The sequence below is a fragment of the Protopterus annectens genome, chromosome 2.part1, assembly GCF_019279795.1.
Source record: "Protopterus annectens isolate FY-2018-M chromosome 2.part1, PAN1.0, whole genome shotgun sequence".
Taxonomy (NCBI): domain Eukaryota; kingdom Metazoa; phylum Chordata; order Ceratodontiformes; family Protopteridae; genus Protopterus; species Protopterus annectens.
In genome coordinates this window covers 939,642,548-939,660,931 of record NC_056729.1, presented here as the reverse complement: position 1 = coordinate 939,660,931, position 18,384 = coordinate 939,642,548, and the positions used below count along the sequence as shown (strand labels likewise).

Genomic DNA, 18,384 nt, shown 5'->3' with positions numbered 1-18,384 from the left:
TCAATGGAGAATCCAGGGCCTCAAGCATCTACCATACACAGACAGGCTAAAAGCCCTGTACCTCTAATTGATTTCACACATAGTCCTCAGAGGTGACCTCTGTCTAGCATATAAGCCATTCACGGACCCTACCTTGATGGGACTGCTGCATATCCGCAAGTCAAGTTCCACTCAAGTAACCCACATGTGCGGCCTCAACCTGGTCTGACATCAACAAGACTTGGACAGATTTGTGTCCCAGAGACAAGCCCATCTATGGAATAAACTCCCTCTCCACATCGAGCAGAGTACCTCTTTACCCCTTTTTAAGCGCAACCTGGATACCTGGATGGGAAACAGTAAATATACCACTAGGATTCCACCCATGTCCCTGCTGGACAGGGGCATCGGGTGCTTATTTGTCTAAACATGGGCTAAACTCTTGGTTGGGCTTATAAGGGCCTCAGGGCCAATAGCCTAGTAACCTCCTATGATCCTATTATCCTATGGCCGTAAGTCTAGTAACCTCCTAAATATGCCCACTATACTTCTACAGCTGACCCTGGTTATTCTGCCAGTTACACAAAGGCTCTTTATGGCCATATAGTCCAATGTAATGACCTAGCAGTCTTTATCAAGACTAAATATGATGGAAGATTCAAGACTAAACCATCTTATTGGGTAGTAAACGTAATAAAGTACATAACAAAAAGAAGAAATGTTTTAAATTACCAGGAAGGACCAGACCTCCCTCAGCATGAGAAAATTATAAACTAAGCTCACTAAGAAACTGAAGGCCACAATAAAGACCAGCACAACATCCCATGAACTGAGGCTAATGACTGCAGCAAAGAATAATTACAAGTCCTTCAGCTATGTCAGAAGACTAAGAAATAATTGGCAACACTACTCAGAACCTTTCTGCAACATCACTCCCCACTCCAACTGATGAGACAGGGCAAACATCTCTCCTGAAGCTTCTATCCCAAATCCAATCATCCATGAATCAGTCCCCCACACAAAGGAGTATGTATTTAAGATACTCTCAAGATCCAAAAGCACAAATTGTACAGGTCGGGATAACATGCTAGGGTGTCTAATCAATAATGTCAAACCCCCTTATTGATATCCCCTTTAAACTCTTAAACGTAAGGCTAGCTACAGGCTGTGTCCCCAAATCCTGAGGCATTGTTGTAATGATACCCTTCCACAAGGGCAGACCCGCTCATGGACCCTGGAAGGTACAAACCCATCAGCCTTATAGGATCATACAAAATAGAAGGCAACCAAGCCCTGAGACCATTTATGCCTTAACACTACCCACACCTGCACGAGTCTAAACATCACCTGTGACATCCAGAGACACACTTACCCACATTCATTGACTTCAGTATGGAGTTTGCAAATATGTGTACTACCTCACACACTAAGGTTAATCATAACCTAATTGTTCTACCTATTTGGAAAAAAGGGATGGCAAATGCCAAACTGAGCCTTTGGGTTATGTTCACTTAACATTAAATAATGTAGAGGAAATGTATTTCCAGGACATAAACAGGAATGCAGAAAAACCATAAACCTGCTATTAGTAAAGGCCGCCCTCACCTTAAAACAGGAGGCTAACAGTATACATTCCCCTCACATGGTATGCACCTTCAAAGAAAAGTTGTACTTTTGTACACACTAATGTGCATAAATGTGTGTGTGTGTGTGTGTGTGTGGGGGTTAATAAGCTGCTCTTCATTCAATTAAATGTATAGCCATGACATGTGCAAGTCAGCCAAACCTAAGTAAGTCCTGAAAAATAGAGTCCTTTAAAAGAATTTCCCTCATATCCAAGAAAGGCAACTAAATTCCACCCCTGTGCTGTACTACAGGCAGGACAGGTGCATAACTTTGCTGAACACAGGCTAATAACCATAAAATTATAGACAAAAACTGTGGTTGTAGCAGTAAAGCTAGTTATGAAAACAAAATCACCACTGATTCTAAAGACAACCACAAAGCATTCTATAGGTATGTCAAGAATCTCAATGGCAACACTCAGATCTGCTCTGAGTTACAGCACAATGGCACTAAATATACAGACCCAACTGATATTGCCAACATCCTGGCAGATAGGTTCAGTGCTAACTTTACCCCCCCTCTCACCCCCTAAAGGGCCCATCTCTATACCAGAAGAATGCAAAGTTTCTGTAATCACGGCTGCACAGGTAAAAGCCACACTCTCCAAAACCAAGAACACAGCATCCATGGGACCAGACAAAATCTGAGGCTGCGTTCTACACGAACTATAGAATAGAATGAACTGGCACCCCACCTAAGTACCATGTTCAATCATAGCCTCACCTCAGGCTTTGTACCCACTGAATGGTGCACAGTGATGGTTATCCTACTCCACAAAGGTGGAGCCATCCCGGACCCCAGGAACTGCCACCCCATTAGCCTGATCAGTCTGGTCTGCAAGGTCATGGAACGTATCATCATGGAACTTATAAACAAAGACATTGGTAATCTCCAAACTCTGGACCTCACCCAGTTCGGGTTTGTAAAAGGCAGATCATGTATCCTAAACCTGATAGACTTCTTTGAAGCAGTCATCAAAGCTATAGATGAAGGTAAGGTGGTTCACACAGCCTATCTAGATCTTGCCAAGGCTTTCAACACCATCCCCCACTCTGGAATTATAGATAAACCTCACTGAACTAGGTATAAATCCCTATGTCACAAGATGGGTTGCCAACTGGCTCACTGACAGAACCCACACTGTGAAAGTAGCAGACTCCAAATCCAACTTCAGACCACTGACAAGTAGAGCACCACAGGGTTCAGTCCTGGGTCCTCTCCTGTTTGGTATCTACTACTGTAATGAATGACAACACCATACAGCTTCCAAATCCCCCACCTTCACAAGAACCATTAGATATTACTGTCTAAGTCAGTGCAATTGTAAGCAGGAGTAAGCACTAGTAAGCAAGTACAGGCTAACACAGAAGGTCTTTGGCTAATGAAGTTCGCAGATGACTGCAAACTAGGAGCCATAATCGAAACTCCTAACGATGTGTACATCCTACAACAGGGCCTCACTGGGACAGATGCCTGGTGTCAAAGCCATGGTCTCAAGCTCAATGCCAAAAAGTGCATTGTCATCCCCTTTGGTAAAAATTCTGTACCCATGAACTACAACATAGGCAGTAGTATACTTAACACCAAAAGTGTGATAAGAGACCTTGGGACACAGGTGGACAGTAGTCTCTCCTTTGATAATCACACTGCCACAGCACTCAGGAAATCCTTCTAAATGGCACACCTCATCACAAAAGGTTTCTCATCCAGAAAAAAAGAGGTCATTGTTCCCCTCTGCTCATCACTCATTAGGCCCATTATAGAGTACAACTCCCCTTTTGGTATGTACCTCACAAGACATCTACAACAACTGGAAAGGCCACAGAAATACTTCACAAAGAGGATTACTGGCCTCAAACAGATGGCCTATGCAGACTGTCTCAGAAAACTCCAGCTTTACTCCGTCATATATCACTCCGAGGTGATCTCTGCCTAACATACAAAGCTATGTCAAACCCAGAGCTGTTGGACATGCTCCACTTAAAGAAATCCCAATCCCTCCAAGCTACACACTCTGGGGACCTAAACCTTGTCACCACAATAAACAGAACATGCCAGAGGGATGGATTCCTGTCCCAGAGACTTCCCATACTCTGGAATAAACTACCTATCTATGTCAAATAAAGCTCCTCATTAGCACTCTTCAAGAAAAATCTTGATGATTGGGTGGGAAATAGGAAATTCACCCCGGGGATCACTTCTGTGGCTCTGCTCAACAGTGGCACAGGAAAATAATTTTCTTGGGTGGCAAAAGCCAGGGTACCTTTTTGGCTGGGCTTGTATAAGCCCTAGGGCCGATAGCCTAGTACCTACCTATGAACCTATATTTATCTGCTCTCTTCAGTAGATTCAGGACTTCACTTCCAGGTAGAAAGATTTAAGCAGCGCTACACTCCTGTTTCCCTTAAAACAGATTCCCTCCTTAAACAAAGTTGCCTTTTTATGTGCTTCAATCTTGTCCTCTCAGTAGTGTATCATAAATCAAATATACTGGAAAAAAAAGAAAAACAAAGTCGTATTCCACTGGCTATAATAATCTCAGTATAATATTCACACACAATCTTGACTCGCATGCATACCAGTATTCATAGGATCATAGAAAGTTATTAGGCTTTTGTCCCTGAGGCCCTTATAAGCCAAGCCAAGAGTTTATCCCATGTTTAGACAAGTCACCACCCCATGCCCCTGTCCATCAGGGACACAGGTAAAATCCCAGGGATGTATTCAGCAACTACATTCACTGTCCTCCTGTTAAGTAATGCTTTGTTCATGTCTTACTTGTTACACCCACATCTAATTCATATCTTTTGACATACAGTATCTTGGGAAATTTACTTTTTCACATCATACATATACCCTACAAATCACTCTCATAAAAAGATCTGCTAACAAAAAATACCACACCAGTCATCAGAAAATTAGATCAGCTTTGTTTAGCTAATCATGTTGGTCAAAATGGGCTACAATTTAGTTCTGATAAAGTACCTTTCAACTTCCTACCTCAAGAATTCCGGACAGAGCCAGAAAGAGTGAGGATACGATGAGTCAAACAGGGGCAGATTTAAAATGTTGCTCTCATAAACCTGAAAAGTTGCTAGAATAACAGGTTCTGCATTAGCTTGCATTTTTCTGACGGATATAAAGTCTGAAACTCAAGTATCTGTCATAAATAATGGCAATTCTCAGTGATTTGCCTGAAAACACACGCACACACACACACACACACACACACACACACACACACACACACTTTATGAGACACCAACTAAAATGTGAGGCAAAATATCTTAACATTTTGAAAATCCAGACACTTCAGAAGTACAACTGAAACAGATCTAGCTAGCACAACATCCAGGTACATTTAAGTAGAAATAAATTAACATCCATTCCATAATATTTAATGCAGGAAAATGCCTACCTCGTTTCATAAGTATAATCTAGCTCTGATTTGCAACATTACATTTGGGAAGAAAAAAGCTTGTCTGTCAGCTAGATTTCCAAAAGAGTCAAAACGTGCTAGTACAAGGGAGTAAAAATACTGAAAGTGAATAAATCAAAATCAGCTGTTAAATTGTTAGCCTGCTGCAGGAGAACTGGACACATCCAGAAAAAAACCCTCACAGAATGAAGACAGCTGTAACGTTATTAAAAAAGCAAGAAAATCTACAGTCTACAAAAATAAATCACCCTACAACCCCATCTCCTCGTGTCAGCAACGGCAATCTACCAATTGCATGAGCTGTACCGACATAAGGTAAGGGAAAGTCACGTCAGAGAACCAGGAAGTCAATTTGATTTCTTATGACTTTTTCCTACCTTTCGAATAGTGATCATTGACCACTTATTGCCCTGCAATTGACAGCGGCTAAACAAAACAAAGCATGCAAATGTCTGATGAGCAGCAAATTTCTTTGCAGCCTCAATCAAGGTATTTTGTGCAGTGCGCGACTTGCTGTCATTTTCTTTCTTTCTTTCTTTTTTTAACTTTCCCCCTGGGGCCTACTGCTGGTTTGTTTGCTACCCCCTCTTTAAAAACTGTACTGATGTGTGTACAATGTGTATGCGTCCCAACATCTTAGTTTCTGATGAGAGATAGGATAATTTTTATGTCTAGCCACAGCCAACTTCTGTCTACTTTTGTAGTCTCTGCACCAACTTCCTACTCCTGGTTTTTAGTCTGAATCTTGGAGTGACTGGCAGTACCTTTCTCCTCCACATCTCTGGGTGACTGTCAGTCCCTTGCTCCCGTGACATCTATGGGTGACTGTCAGTCCCTTGCTCCCCCCCACATCTCTGGGCTTCTGTCAGCCCCCTGCTTCCTCCACATCTCTGGATGACTGTCAGTCCCTTGCTTCCCCCATATCTCTGGGTGACTGCCAGTCCCTTGTTTCCCCCACATCTTTGGCTGACTGTCAGTCCATTGCCCTCCCCACCATTTTTATACTGAATGGGTTTGTCAGCTTTCCAAAATATGTCTATAGATTCTCCTTTCTTCCTTCCACATTTTCCAAAGTGTCACAAAAAGCAAGTATTTTAGGTTTTGCATTCCTAATGGCCGCATTTGCTGGCTTTATGACTTTATACACAGCTGCTGTTACAAATACATTTTCATTTGTTCACAGTCTGAATAATAGCTTTTTGTATGCCTCCATTTATGTTATTTTGATCGCATGCTATTGATATTTTTACTGTTCTATTAATGCTGTTTTTGAGAACTGTGAGAAATTTGTCATATATTCTTTTCCATTTTTATGCATATGTATTCTGACAGCAAGGTATTTTAAAGCTGCTTAGAGATCTCTGACTTGCTCTGAAGTCTGATTTATAGAGTTATTTGTTATGCTGCTTATCATATGAGAAGAGGAAGGCATTTCAATTAAACATGGCATTTTACTGTTTGTGTTAAATTGATGTGGACATTTTTGTGCTCAAACAAGTCTTTTTTCTGATGTGGACCCTATCTTGAATAAAGCAATTTGCTTTACAACGATTTCCTCTAGCTGAGATGGTTATTTCTGGATGTCTGTTGTCAGTTGTCATGGGTGAGAGAACCTGGTTGAAGTGCCATTTATTTATTTATTTTATTTTTAAAATAAATAAATAAGTACCAGGACGTTTTGATGCAGGTTTGTCACTTTCTGTTTAATTTCAAAACTGTGATCCTTCAGCTTTGACTGGAATTCCCTATATTTTCTTTTTTCTTACTCAATGTATTCTTTTCCACTCACTCATTTTATTAGAGAGAGAATTTTAATATTACCCTTAGTTTTTTTTTTTTGTTACAGAAATTGATATTTCCAACAAGTACGTGTGGGCTTGGGATATGATCCTTGATTTCAGCCTGCTTTTGTCAACCCCCTGCTGTCCCAAATCTACATCGCACACACCAGCAATTCATTCACTCATTAAAATGACATACATTTTTCAATTTTGTCTGTAAGTGACACTAGATGTAATTACATATCACAAAATGATGCAGAATATGGCAGTTAAATATTTTGGCCCAGAAAATTAAATGTTGTCAAGGACTGGGGATAGCTCATTTCAGCTTTTTTTTTCAGAGTCCCATGGTGCATACAAAAATGGTATATTTTTCTTGCAAAAATTCTCAGAAGTTCTATGTGTGATAGCCTTGAAAAGGCATAAGAGATGGCCATGAAAATACAGTTTTACAGTGGTTTACTGCTGACATTCAGAAGAACAAGGCTTTATAGTTGCACATTCTATAATCTTAAAATAATATATTTTACTGTATATCTATAATGTCTTACAAAGTTATCGCTGAATGTAAAGTTTTCCCAAACAATGATGGAGCAGTTTTCTTATTATTTTGACTTTAATGCTTAGTGGAATACTTTTATCTGTACCACATGGTGTGACTGTGGATAAAGTTGCTGATGCTCACACTATGTGGAACTTGGAAGCTGGTAGCAGCATTGACATCCCCAGTGGCTGCGAAATGCTATTGTCATTACTGCCATTACCAGTGTACTCTAGAATTAGATTACTGGCCCTCTTGTTGCCTAAGTGAAGGAAATGGAGGCAGGAGGCAAGGGTTGCACTGTCTTTACTGTCTCCAATAGACCCTTGAATCAATACTGCATATGCATTGTTTGGAGTCTTGCCCTAGGTTGCTGCTTGTCTGATCAGCACCCAAATTCTTCATGCCACACCAATTTTATTAGATTTGTAGAGCTCAGCAGCTTGGGCTGCTCAGAAATCAATTAGAAGACCCTGTCGCTGCCTCATGTGGCCCCTAGTCATCTGTACCCCAGTAATGAATGGGACTGTTCACAATGGGACTTCTTTATGCACACAGTTAAGCTGATCTGGCTGAAACTTCTGCTTTCAGTACTATTAGACTTTTGAGGCCAAGGAAAATGTCATAGGTTTTTACTAACTACTCCTGGTGTGACGAGTTCTTAGAGGATGTCAGGTGTAAAGATGTCACATCAAATGGAAAAGGTAATTTGAATGGAGGAAGTTCTTTGTCATAAAGACTTGCATTACACAACAGTCAACAGATATCCCTCAATGTTTTTGTATACCTATACCTTAGTGAAAAGGCAGCCATGCACCTTTGATATTAATAAATTAATAAAACAAATAAAAAATAATAAAAATACTCTGGTTAGGAAAGTAAGAAGAGGATGGTCAGCATGAATGAAAAACGTGAAATGGTATAATAGCATTTGCTACAGAATAATCTGACTGCCTCTAGCTAAGATTACACTTCCCAGTGCTGACAACAAATATCTACACAGTAGGCACTCTAAAATTGAAATATAATACAATCAATACACACTGAGTCCTGTGAGGTGCTTAGTCTCTTCCCTCCTAAAAAGAGGCAAAATTGTGTCACTTTGGAAACACGTCTGAAGATATGCAAAGTGTCAGACTAGCAGATCTTAGAAAGGAAGGCATTTACCTGTCTCTGAGGCATGGTTACCAGAAAGGAGAATTCGGGGATTTTTTGCAGGGACACTTGACCCATCTTTACTCTACCTTATGAGATAAAAATGTGCTGAGGACAATACAGAAGCATCTTTAAAAGAAACACACACACTTTTCAGGATGAAACCTCAAAATTGTCAGTACACATCTTAGGCTGCCATTACAGAAGGATGCATTTGGAAATATGCTGAATAACTAATGTTTCTACCAAAACAAAATGCTTTAATTTGATCCCTGAAGATTGTGTTTGATGTGTCTTACAATGTTCTGAAGGCAACATATTTTGAGCATATCATTTTGGCACCATTGCTTTTTTGTAGCAAAATGTTAATAATATTGCTAGGAAAGCTTTCTCGTGAAAGCCAAACATCAGAAGTTTAGCTTCAATAAATAAGAAAATACTGGCTTTGTTAATATATCCCCTGTGAACTTGAAAGTGACATGTTTTGCATCTATGTAAGAAAGTAGAATCTGTTTGAAATGCTTGGAAATTCTTGTTTTTTAACATTATTCCACAGACCCAAAATATGTCTTACTTTGAAGTTTATGAATGGATTGTTTGCCGGCCTCATACTGTTTTCGGAGTCACGCCTGACACATTTTTTTTGCAATTTTACACTTGGGTGTTTTTCTGTGACATCTGAAATCCTTTGACATCTTGGTATTCTTTATAGATGAATGCTGGAGAGAAGAGTGTTGAACCCTAACAAGACAGCTATGGTTAGAAAACGTTTTTTGTCTAGGTGGTTTGAAGTCTCCTTGGCATACTGTGGAATGTTGTGGGGACAATATTTGACTATGATATGGCTGGCATTCTAAAATTCTGACAGTGTACTGTACAACCATTCTTTGGGCTACAACACTGAAATTTTTAGGAAATGTGCCTGAGGTTTCAAGGTATAGTCAATAGATGTGTGCCACAATTATGTGTTAGGGACATTTTCTATTAGACTTACACTGCATTGAAATTCATGTTTCTTTCTGTGCTGTATTTAGATGATTTATAATGAAAAGACAACTGTTACTTGACTGCATATCTCTCAACTACTTAAATGTGGACAAAGCTAAAAGTAATGGGGGTGTGAGGTGGGCAAAGGCCCATGTGGAGACAGATTTTATTTTAAATGTTGTTCTCATAAACTTAGAAATTGCTAGATTAACATGTTTTGCTTTAGCATGCATTTTCTGAAGGATATAAAGTCTGAATTTCAAATGTATGTCATTATTTAGTGACTTCAATCCTTAGTGATTTGCTAGGAAATCACAAATGTTACAAGGAACAGACCAAACATAAGAGGCAAAAATCTGGACATTCTGAGAAAATCTTGACAATTAGGTGGTATGCTTGTGGGAGATTTTGGCTGGGGGAAACACAAAGAAACACTGTGCCTCATCGCTTCTGTATGTTACCTTTGCATAGTTCAGAAATGCACAGACTAATATGACTTTTCCTAATCCTGTTCCTGACCATAATCCCAACATCCTTCTTTAGGAAAAAAACATTTACATAACTATATCACTGCATAAGACTCTCAGACACACTTTACATGCATCAGCGTTCATGTACAACACTAAATCTAGCCCCCTAGCCCTTGCACTAACTCTAACCCTCAAACACTCACTCACACACTCCAGTTCCTAACCCTAAAACATTTAGTATATCTGAAAATATTGACATTAAAACCCAATCCCAGAAGCACTCAGCCTCCCTCCTTCCACCACCTCCAGTGTGTGACAAAGAGTGCTTTCAGTTTATTTAAGAAACAGTTCACTCTGCCGACTAGCTGACTACTTAACAAGTAAACTGCACCCCCTTGGGTGACCGACTGTTCTTTTAACTCTGCAAGCTCTGAGAATTCAGTCTGTTTTCAGATGTTTCCTTTCAGCCATCTCAGCCAGCAATCTTTAAGCAGACCCATAACAAACCCCCTTAGCTCTCTCTCTCTCTCTCTCTCTGCCATTTTATTTGAAGCTCAGTAATTTTTATATTTTGATGCCACGGCTGATTATTTACATAATCGATTTTGCTGCTGCTCCGCTGTATCATCCTCTCAAATGTGAAAATTGTGCTGCTCTATCTGTTCCTGGACTTCCCTTTTTAGCATACTTTGTTCCTCTTCTAATTCCTAAATTGTTCCTTTTAAATTGTGGTATTAACTTCTCACACATTCTCTACCATACTCACATTTTCTTGAAATATGTATACATCTGTAGGGGTGCTTTATATGTACCACCTGGTCCTCCAGGATCTTTATTTCATTCTTAGTATATATTTTTTAAATCTTTCCCTTCTAGGAATGGCTTTTTACATAATTTCTATATATAATTGTTCTTTCCCATCTGGGAATGGTATTGCTTTATTTTTAACAATGGCTATTACAAGAAGCTCTATGTTTAGACAACTATACTTTTTACGCTAACTCAAGACATGAAAGTAGCCTTACGGTTCTGAAACCTAATGCCAGATATTCTGGCTTCTGATGATGTTAACTTAATCATAACATTTTTTTGGACTTAAATGATGAGGTGCTCTGAGACATATGACTTATGGTATTTCTTATTATACAATTCCTCCCTATTAATATTTTAAAACGTACACGCTGATTGGCCAGCCCAATCAGCGTGCCCATTGTAAATCCTACAATATACCAACAGAAAAAGGTCCGGTCACCCGGACTTTTTTCCGTTGGTATAAACTGCCCCTAAATCTTTTTTTTTTTTGTACAATAAAAAAAAAAAGAGAAAACAGAGCAACGGAGACTTTCTTTTCTCCATTGCTTCTGTTTCAAAGTCTTGATGTACTGGGTATGCATGGGAACGCAAGTTCCATACGCATGGGTAGTACATCAAAAAGCAAAATCCGTATACCACAACCAAAGGAAGAACAGCAATCCACCATTATACAAAGACATTATTTAAGAAAAGTAAGTTTTTTTTTTCTTAAATAATGTCATTGTATAATCGCAATAACCGACTCCATGGTTGTGGTATATTGAAGATTTACCCATGGTTGGCTTTGTTTAATCACTCGGCCTTCGCCCTCGTGATTAAACCACACCAACCGTGGGTAAATCTTCAATATACCACACCACGTCATTGGTTATTGCTTAATTACTACTCAAGCACCACAGAAAAACAGAATTAACACTTTGTGGTGGTGAATATCATTATCCCCCTTAGAAGTAAGTGTATGCAAAGTGTGCATATTTTTCCCATTGCACAAAGGCTACAATACAGTCAAATACAATGCAAACCAGCAGATGTGCTGATAAGTTACTAACAAAGCACAGGTACATATATAAAAAATATATTAATATATGTCAAGTATGAGTTGTCATTTATCATCAGAATTAATGACAAAATCATAGCAATCAGACTCCAGTGCAATGATAGGTAAAAAGGTAAAAAAAATTCTTACACTGTGTAGGACACCAATGAGGAAGAGAAAAGGCAAACACTACTAAAAACTCCTGATGTCCACCACTGCAGTAAAACGTAATAGTAAAATCAAAACTTTAATAAAAAGAATATAACATAAAAAAGCAGTCCTTAGTCTTCCGATAAGCGCTTTCGGCAAATAAGCCTTCCTCAGATTGTATGATAATACGATCTGAGGAAGGCTTATTTGCCGAAAGCGCTTATCGGAAGACTAAGGACTGCTTATTTTATGTTATATTCTTTTTATTAAAGTTTTGATTTTACTATTAAGTTTTACTGCTGTGGTGGACATCAGGAGTTTTTAGTAGTGTTTACCAGTGTAATGATAGGGCAGTATTCATACTCTCAGCCTATGCCCCAGAGCAGAGTTGTGATAGTGAAGAAAAGAGTGCTTTCATACAGCAGTTGTAGGACCTACTAGATAAAACAGGACAACGTGAATTGGTCTTGATAATGAGTGACTTGAATACACACATCGGGACAGACTGAACAGGATATGAGGACTGCCTCTGTCCACATCGATGTGGCAACAGGGATAAAGAAGGAGAAGCCATTCTAGACTTCTGTCTAGCAAATTGCTTGATAGTAGCCAACACATGGTTCAAAAAGAGAGAGAGAGTCACAAGACCACAACATGTAACTCAAGTAGACTTCCTCCTAGTAAGGAAACAGCACTGTGGTAGAATCTATGAATGCAAAGTCACCCCCAGTGAAACAGTCAGCCCACAGCATAAACCACTGGTTGCCATAATCAGCTGCAAGCAGTGGTCAGGGAAAGCTCTAAGGTCAACAGAGACCAGGCTGAAAACCTGGAATTTGGCGGGATAGAATATACAACAGTTCAAGGAATAAGTCAGGGCTCTAGTACCCCAAGAAGAGGAGGAAATAGGTGGAGTTGAAGAAGAGTGACAGCTCCTCAAAACAGCATGTCTTAGGACTACAGAACAAATATGTGGCCGAGCCAGGTGTGGAAATAAGGTGCATAAGGAAAGCTGGTGGTGGAATGCAGAAGTCTAGGAAGTGATCAAAAGAAAAAAGGAGTGCAGGAAAAAATGGGAGATAGAAAAGAGCAACCAGGCTAGGAAGGAATACTGGTTGGCTAACAAAGAAGCTAAGAAAGGAGTTGCAATAGCAAAGAATAGGGCATCAGAGGCATTCTACCATCTTCTGGAAAGTCACAGTAGGCGGTACAAAGAAACTATATCAGGTTGCAAGGCAAAGACAGAAAGATGAAGAAGATAGACACATTGTTCACCAGTCCACAGGACATCAAAAGCAATGGAAGGAATATTTTCAGCAGCTTCTGAATGAAGAAAACCCCACAGAAGCTGTACTTCCCCAGAAACAGCCTATGATGAGAGAAGAAGAAGAGCCCACCCTAAAAGACGTAAGAATAGCACTAAGGAAAATGAAGTCAGGGAAAGCAGCAGGTTCAGACGAGGTCACAGCAGATATGATAAAGATGCTGGGTGAGTCAGGGGAGAAATGGCTCCTGAGGGTACTCATAACAGTGTGGGGAGAAAGGCATATCCCAGATGACTGGAGAATAAGCATGCTCATGCCAGTGTACAAAAACAAAGGGGATATCCACAACTGTGGGTAGTACAGACAGGGCCGGATTTAGATGAAAAGAGGCCCTAGGCTATTCCACTTATGAGGCCCTTTCACCTCCCATTTTTAAGTTTGTAAATTACATGAGAGTTAATAAAATACATCATTACTGTGATATATATCAATATGTTAAATGAAACATGTTGTGATTGGTACTAACCTTTATAAAAAATGTGGCACGGATAATAAATAAAAAAAAGTCGAGAACACTTATTTGGACATTTATTCTCAGCACCATATATAGTACTTGTAACAATAACTAATCAAACATAACACACAACATTTACAAAGAAACAAAATTCAAATAATGAAAATCTTTGACTACGAAAATAAAATACGCAATAAAAATTATCATATTTTCTATCAAATTAAATTAAATATATTCAATACATTGAAGATTAAACCAAATTCAATTCAGATAAACTTATTTCATAATAATTCACATTTAAAGTTTAAGTATGAATTATTATGAATTTTAAGTCTTAAACTAAACCAAAAATGGAACTTCATTCAAACAAAATTCAGATCACAAAAAAAAAATATCAAATTGTAGATCATATTAAATTTTATGTTAATAGTTATTTTATTTAAGAACTGATTCAATCCAAGTATACATTTAAAATGAAATAGTAGATTAGAAGAATTTCTTTCTAAACTTTTTCACACAGAATTCTTCTATAAGTTCATCAAAATCTATTTTTCTGAAGGTCTCATTTTCGATGCACAAAATACTCAATGAAGACAACCTCGTCTAGGTCATTGTGCTTCTTAATTGATTTTTGATATTTTTAAGTCTTGAAAATGACCTTTCTCCAGTACAATTACAGTACTGTACAGAGGCATCAAACTCCTATCGCATTGCATGAAAGTTCTGGAAAGGGTGAGTGATAAATGGTTACGAAGAGAAGCAGAATGTAAGATGGGAGATGAGCAGTTCAGATTCAGATTAGGATGCAGTGCAACTGACATGATGTTTAAAGTGAGACAGATAGTTGAGAAGAAGGTAGAGATTAGAAAAGAGTCCAATTGGGCATTCCTAGACTTGGTGAAAGCATATGACAAAGTCTCAAGAAAGCTAATCTAGGCGGTACTGTGGTGGTTCAAAGTCCCAGAAACATTGGTAGAATTAGTGCAGGCTATACAAGGGCCCAATGACTCAAGTAGGAACAGTACTTGGCCTCACAGAGGGTTTCCAGTGGAGTGGGTATACACCAGGGTTCAGCTCTGAGCCGAGTGCTGTTCATACTGGTGATGGACTACATTAGCAAACAGGTTGTAGGGGACAGATCAACAAAGTTACTATATGCAGACAATGTGGCATTACAGACAGACTCTGAGTAAGAACTTCAACAAAGGATAGGGGAATGGAATGCAAAACTGAAGGCACATGGGATGAAACTAAGCACACATAAGACAGTGGTAATGGCAGCAAACTGGGGAAATCAGAAGAAGCTAAGAATTGAGATAGAAGGGAAGATAGTGGAACAGGTAAATAGCTTTGAATATCTGTGAGGGGTGGTTGAGGGAAAAGGGAAGTCTGAATGAAGAGGTCAAAGCTAGAATCAGAGGAGCTGCAGCCAACTGGCATAGAGTCTCAGGTATAGTCTATGACAGAAGAATGCCAAAGAAGCTGAAAAGTAAGGTGTACAATGCAGTGGTGCAACCAGTACTACTGTATGGTACAGAAACCTGAGCAGTTAAAGGCAGAACAGCTGAAGAAGGTAGAGGCGATGGAAATGAAGTGCCTGAGAAAGGTGGTAGGATGCACACTGCGGGACAGGCAAAGAAATAAGGACATAAGAGCAGAAGCCAAAGTAGCTCCAATTACAGAAAAGATATAATAGAACAGATTACTGTGGTTTGGACACATGCAGAAAAGCAGAAGACAGTCTGGTGAAGAAGATTTAGGACAGACAGAAAGAAGGTAAGAGGAAACGAGAACATCCAGCAAAGAGATGGATGGGTTGTGTAAAAGAGGATCTGTGGTGACAGTTAACACAATACCCTGACCCCATGTAGAAAAATGGGAAAAAGGGGGTTGGTGATGATGCTATATCAAATATAATGACCTGCTGTTTGACATCTAAGTGGCTGGCTGTATAGCACAAACTTACAACAGCTGGGAGGTGCAGTCATTTATAATGATTATAATGTTTTAGTACAACTTTGGTGGCTGACATAAAGTGTAATGCATTTGTAGGATGTCTGAAAAAATGGAAATATAGCAACAAGAAATCAAAAAGAAATTGCATTGTGAAATCATATGCAAGAGTAGATCAAATATTTTGCTGCCATAGGTCTATGACAATTTGAAAACTGCAAGCAGTACCACTTTTAATATAATGGATATGGGATATTTAACAGAATAAGAAGGATCTCTGCAAAATTTTTAATGAGCTGCAGAGAAACCAAAAATAACCTATTTCAAAGAACCTAAAACTAAAAAAACGAAGGGTACTACTGCCTTAGTTTACAACACTTCCTGAGTCATACCTCTTACCACTTCCGAAATGTTGTACTCTGAATGATCAGGAATTCTTACAACATAATAATCTTCTCAGTGTTCACTTACTGAAGTAGCAAAAGAGAAACATTTGCCATCTTGTTACCTGTAAATAGCACTTCTAGGAGTCAGACAAATTCAAGTAATACATTTAAATTAAATTAAACTAAAATGGAATACTTTACATAAAGTTTTATGTAAAACCTTACAGTTTTGTTTTCTGAATAAAGATGTTCTTTGTACATGTTTTACAGGCCAGTTTTCGTTGCTTTTGGTACTTCACAGTGTGATGTCTCTAAATTCAATAAAATAGTCATTGAATACCAGTATAGAACAATGACAACAGCTTCTGTCTTGCAGCATATTTCTGTAGAGGCCTGTTATAATATCAACATTTTCAAAGTGTGGTCTCAGTAACTTCAAATACCTTGCCATAGTACTATTATGAAATTAACTCCTCAGTTATGCTACATGAATAATTCCTGTAATCTTCAAATTCAAAATATTTGATTGGGTGCCAGTAGAAAGTCTGAGAACATAGAGGGCAGCAAAAATTTAAACGTGAGTAGGGAGCTTGTATTCTAGCTACAATTGAGAGTACTTCTCTTTCTCCAAGGTAGCGCACAACCCCGCACATTGAGGAGTGGGTTAAGGGTAGATCAATGGGTTGCATCAGGACTTGTATTGCATCTCATACCTGTAATAAGAAGCACAGTTAGTTTGAGCTGAGCTATAGTTACGAGATGGCAGGCACAGTTTTATTTGGATGACTACTTACCAAGTTAGAAAATGCAAGTTTTGTTCTTTCATAAAGTTGTTGACAGTGAACTCTAACTAAACCTTTATTGTATGTGTGTGTGTGTTCACATGCGCATGGTCGTACTTTTCTGTATCTGGGTATACATATCAATCTCAACATATGAGATAAGTATTTTATAACTGCGTTACTACTTTTCCACAATAATGATACAATAAATGTATTATTCTTGTGGAATTGATTTATTCAGCTATTTACTAGTAATATTATTCCACATAAGTGTCTACTTCTGTTTAATCTTTTTTATTTCATTTTATAGAAGGTTTTTTCTTTGGTTATTTGTAAATAGTGAACTTCAGGTGACATTAGTGATACTGTCTGTATAGTAAAGTGACCGTCAACCATTTAACAGATATAGATTTCTGGTAGTAATCTTTTTCTTTACACTTCTCATGTAAACAAGTTATGTGTAACCTTTTCCACAAACGAGTGAGCACAGCTGCACAGTGAATATTAAATCTGATTTATTTTGGTTTTATATTTTCATATTAGCAAAGTCAAATGTGTCTTAGATTGAAGACTCAGTAAAATGGTATGGAACAAAGAAAATCTGAGGCACATACACAAGCCGTAAATTAACAACAAATGTTCCACAACAACAGTAAGCCATTTCAAAGACATACAAGACTTCATCTGTCCAAGTAACATGTTATTCATTAAGTGTACTGTGAGTCAGTCAGAATTCAGAAAACCCTTCTGAAAACACACATTAATTCCTGAAGGGAAGTATTTTTTGTTGGGTGCACGTGAAGCTCATTGCTGCTTTCAGGTTATATTAGTGAAACTGGGAATAGTAAGCAGTTTGGCTTTGTTGTCACAGCCATGAGCCTGTTACGCAAAAAGAACAGTAGAAAACAATATTAAGTATTTAGTTTGGCTTGATCCCCTATCATTGTTACATTTTTGCCTACATGAGGGCATTGAAGATATACTTACTTATTCTCCCATATGACTTTTAGAACAAAACTCAGCCTACCATACAAAATAGCTTTAACTTGCACTGATCAGATAATGCCACTGCAGGGATAGCTCCCAGTAGGAGTCCTATCCTAGCAGAAGGAAACTGGGTGCAGTGGGAGATTATGGAACTATATATGGAGACAGTGAAACTGGTTACTTTTGTTATTGTGTGCAGCAATTACTAAAGTTAGGAGTTACTGACTCCCAACCTGAGGAAGATGATGCATGCTCTACATTTAGTGACACAACTGGAGAAAAACGTGGATGTGGCTCAAGTGCTGGATTTCTCTGAAGATTTAGAGCTTGCTCTTCAGCTGATTACTTCTCCATCTTCTTCCAGCCATTGTGGAATGTTGAGACACGGCTGACTGCAGTATTGTCACACTCAGAATGTCAGTCAGCAGTTTCCAGAGGGTGGTGAAAGGGCACATTACTGTCCAATGATATTATTGATAGCAGTAAAGAAAGCCAAGGGCATCAGGCAGTGAGCCAAGCT

The 18,384-nt window shown here is 38.7% G+C and overlaps 1 protein-coding gene across 4 annotated transcripts in view; it reads left to right on the top strand.

The window, feature by feature from the left end:
- Positions 1–18,384, top strand: part of PALLD (palladin, cytoskeletal associated protein) — a 2,901,248-nt gene that overhangs the window by 1,298,512 nt on the left and 1,584,352 nt on the right. The gene's annotated exons all lie outside the window — the stretch shown is intronic.